Genomic DNA, 4,708 nt, shown 5'->3' with positions numbered 1-4,708 from the left:
GATGGCTGCAAACGGAGTCGGAGATCCACGAGTTCGCGGAGTTTCGAGCTGTTGGAACAATGGCAACTTGTCCGCTTCTCTCGTGTTCCCTGCTGGATTACGCAGAGGACGCCTGTCCCGGTATACGTGCCTGATAAATAGTTCCTCCTTCTTCGTATAATTCCGGGGATCCACGGTATTGGACTGCACTGCGGAATAGCCGAGCCGAACCCGTCGAGAGAGGCGCCGGTCCCTCAACCGCGTAAATCGGTGTAAAGCCCTGCCTGAAATTGTTTCGTCGACAAGAGAGAAAAAAAAGGAATACGGTCGCTACTACACCGTCTTGAAGAGAGTAGCGCAATGAAAGGACAAAATTGCACCCGCAGACTAACAAATTGCGGGCTTATGTGCGATGAATGAAACCGCAGAAGACAGCCAGATGAAAACTGTGGCGTGCTTTTTATTACGTGATGCAATGTGGTTCAATCGTGCACAGAGATAGAGTAGTATTCAAAAGTGCCTGGACACATACTTAATTTCGTCAAGATGTATTTCTATCGTAAAACAAATACTGCAGTACGACGATTTATTATTTATCTATAATTTCTGATATACTTAAACATTTTAATTACAAAAGTGATAATTAAACCGCGGATTTTTATACGTTTATGGAAATTTAAATGTACGAAATATACAAAACGTACGCGATACATAACATATATAAAATTTCCAATGCTCTCATTATGGTATTCAAAGAGTGAAAGAAATCTCGATTTTGGTTCCATTTGAATTCTATTCGCGGCTATATTTTAATATAAATGATACTACGAAGCCTACTGTGAGTATATAGAGATATAAAACAGATTTAATTATCCCGTCATAACGCAAAGACTGACAAAACGTTGTTATCAGAATCTGACGTATTTATGCTTGAACAGAAAATTAAAAATCCCACGTAGTTTCATATCGACGACCATAACTTACCTTCTTTCTTTTTTAACTCGTTCGTCGGGTTATTCAGGTCCGGCAACCGAATAGCGAAAGACAATATCGAATCAAAAGATAAAGGCCGATAAATAGCCGAACCGGGGCAAAGTAATATTTTTTCAAACATCAATAACGAAGAATCGGTGGAAAAAATGACTACATTTCGAGGGACACGGTATCTTATCGTAAGAAGATCAACGTTCGTCAGGCCTCTATAAATTCTGAAAAGGCAGACTAGCCAATACCGAGAGCTCGAGTCGCAAGCTCTGAGCTTGCGAAATGCCGTTTGCGACCTGATTAATGGACCAGGCTTATGTACCGCAGGCCTTCATCCACTTCAACATCGAGGGCCATCGACTCGAACATTCATCCTCTCGAGCATCTTCGTAATGCGCGTTGCTAGAAGACGATAAGTTAAAAGAAGTGGAAAAAGACCGATAACGATGCTATTGCCTGATCCTCTGTCGATATATTAAAAAATAAACGAACGCTGTGTTTGAACTTCTGAGAAAGCTCGTCTTTCCCATTATAAAATACAAATCTACTTGACGGGATTGCAAAATATTAATTCAACAAAGCGATGTATAGTAGAGGCATTCGTTACAGTATTGCTGGTTTAAGATTAATCAAGATCAAGAATATTTTCTTGAAGGGAAAGTTTGGTACTTTATTAATAATTAAAGGAAAAAGTAGAAAAACGAAGGGAAAGAAAATTTTATTGGTGGAAGGCTCATGACACGTGTAACGACGTTATGAAACAAAATTTCTTAGAAGAAAATATTGGATTGAAATAAAATGTGCATTGTACAATAGAACGACATCTATTGTTTGATCAAATACGATATATTCCATATATATACTGCAGATATATCGTATCATTGAACATAAAATTAATGCTCTCCGATACAATTATAATTAAGAACAACAAAAGCTTCTTAAATGATATTATCACCTAACGTCTGACCAAACGCGATACGTTCTACTTTCGGTATCCACGCAAAATATACGTATTACTAATTTAATACACGTTCAGAATAAATATAGTTATAATTAAAAATATGTGTAGCAATATTATCAGACATTAAATTTTAATCCGTCATGTCCGTGTTACTTATCCAAATTAATATCAATTTCCCTCTCCGTTGGAAAATCTCAAACATACGATGCGTTAAATATAGTCTGACTAACCGTGGGGCGTTTTCACTTGGGCCATAATCCGACACGACAACGAAACGATCAAGGGAAAGAACGAAAAATGAAATTTCGGATTATCGTCTGTTCTTGGATGTACTGTGGAGTGGCCGTGAGCGAAACAATTTCCTCACTCTCGCGACTGGCGCAAAAAGAGACGATAGTGGCGCTCGACGTCGGCAGGACATCCGGACATAACTCGGGCGTAATCGTACCCTGGATAACTGGCTATCCGCTAGAAACCAGATAATTCCACGCTCTTCCTGCATTTCGTCCCAGACCACTTTCTCGTTCGAGAGGCGAATTGGCTGGTTTAAAAGGGGCGTAAGGGATGGGAACAAAGTGGAAGATAAAAACTACGCGAGAATGATCCTCTTACGCGAGGACAGTGACGAGATGCGGAGGAAAAAATAAAAAAGAAAAAAGGGGAAAAGGTAAAGAGGAAGGAGATAGGGTTTACAGAGGAAGGGAAATGAGGGAAATGCAAAGGGAAGAACATTTGTTGCCAACAATAAAGATTTAATGTTGTGTGTCCGGATCGAGTGAAGAAACAACTATGATCCTGCTTCTTGGCTCCTCTCTCTCTCTCTGTTACAAGCAAATCCGGATACGACGAAATGAATTCTAAAAACGTTTACGTGACACATGGAATGCACTTTATTGTGGTTTATTTGCTCATTTTTTAAATTCCGTCTATAAAAAAAAATAGCACGAGAAAATAAAACATGGTTACATTTATGACACAGGATACGTACACAAAAGTATTTAGACACTTATGTAGGAAATTTTATATCGCAGTTTTCTGCGTACATGTCTACTTTAATTAATTGTCACATTGTCGTAAAAAATTAATAACATTTACTTCAAATTTAAGACAAATCAGTGTAATTACCCAAAGTGAAGCTGTATCCATTTAAACAAACATAGTCTTATTGGACGGTTTAGTATTCAATAAATAATGTTGTCACTGAAATATTGAAATAAAGACATTTTTTTAGGAAAAGGACTGGTTCGCGTGACACCAAGAAGCTGATAAAGGACCAAGGTCAAAGAAGATCGGTGGGAAAAGATGCTACAACCGCTGGCACGATCGACGGGACCAGCAACGTCAGAGGGTCGGTAATTGGCTGTTACATTTTAAACAACCTGCCACCTGTACTTTAATTTACCTTTATTTCCGTCCGGGGAATTTTCGTTTCCGTTTTTACAGAGGTTCATAACTAGCCACGACTCCTGACCGGAAAAATGCTCTTTCGCAGATCCGCTACTCGACTATCCTTTGTTTTATTCTCAATGTCGCAGCAAGCAACGCGATCGTCCGCGCCGTCACACTTATAAAATACAAAGCGTACCGAGTTAGTCAATAAAAAGAAAGTGAAAAAAGAAAACCGAACTTTAGTAGTTCCAAGAACATTACCAAAGTAATTGCGAATAAAGTGTAAGAGAAACGCGTCGGCTAGTATCAGAAAAAAGGATGGAAGAAGGGAACGAAATTTCAATTTAGTAAATCTAATAGTTTTTCGGAGAATATCTAACAACTAGAGCTATCAAAGCTCTTTTTGAAATTACTAAAGAACTGTTGTGAGCAAATGTGAAGTGATACTATAATTAAATAATTGCGGTAATTTACTATAATTAGGGTGAAATGAATCAATATACAAAATAATATTTATTGTCTATATATTTAAGAAGATATTTAGGTATACAATTTCGTTTGGTGTCCTTTTCGATACAGTTAAAGTTTCTTGAATAAATCTCTTGTTTTCCCCCTTTGGAATTTTTAAATTTACAGCCTGGCTTGCAAAACAACCCTCGACTTCTTTAAAAATTCATAGACATCATTTTATGACAGCTTCTAAAAATTTCATTGAACAAGACAGTGTTAGCTTTAAGCGGATAGAGGAGGTCATAAACAAAAGTCTTTCCTCCGGCTTTTATTTCACGTTTCAACAGTGTCTCTTTTTATTGCTCGTTGGTCAGCGCGCGGCTCGTTTACGTCGCTGAACGATTCAATTCATAAAATAGCGGAGAGCCGTGCAAAGATGAGCGAAAATAGACGGCGAAAGCGCGACTTAACCGGATTTGGAGTATCCTCGACGAGGATCTCATCAAAACATAGTTGAACAAACTATGCTCATCTCCGTGTAAACTTTCGCTTCTTTTACGGCAGGGGTCGTGATGAACTTATGCTCTACTATCGAAGAAGGGTAGCATAAATATTACTTAGACCATAAATAACTCTTCCTTGTCTAGACGCGAGATGCTTAAGAAAGAGGAGATATGATACGAAACAAAGTACTATCATAAACGTTCGTTTCAAAATCTGAAAATTAAGAATTCGTTCAAATCAAAGGCAGCGTGGAGTAAATCGAGATATTAAGAATTTTGATTTAGCCACGTGCTTTAACTTCTAAAACAGTTTGATCCTCTTAAGTTCATAATTATAATAATTACGATATAACTTTGTTCTTTGTAGCGATACGTTTTTATTATCTGATCAAATACAATGGAATTTTTATAACAATAAACGTAGAATACTCTTTCGTGGAAA

General features: G+C 37.7%; 1 long non-coding RNA gene across 1 annotated transcript; it reads left to right on the top strand.

The window, feature by feature from the left end:
• Positions 1 to 3,159: 3,159 nt before the first annotated feature.
• On the top strand, positions 3,160 to 3,527 carry LOC117151610. Its single transcript, XR_004461645.1, has 2 exons — positions 3,160 to 3,272; positions 3,368 to 3,527. It is a non-coding gene; the product is annotated as an uncharacterized LOC117151610 (long non-coding RNA).
• Positions 3,528 to 4,708: the final 1,181 nt, after the last annotated feature.

The sequence above is a fragment of the Bombus impatiens genome, unplaced genomic scaffold, assembly GCF_000188095.3.
Source record: "Bombus impatiens unplaced genomic scaffold, BIMP_2.2 scf_0318, whole genome shotgun sequence".
Taxonomy (NCBI): Eukaryota; Metazoa; Arthropoda; class Insecta; order Hymenoptera; family Apidae; genus Bombus; species Bombus impatiens.
The sequence above is the reverse complement of the archived record's forward strand: the minus strand, read 5'-3'. Positions and strand labels throughout refer to the sequence as shown.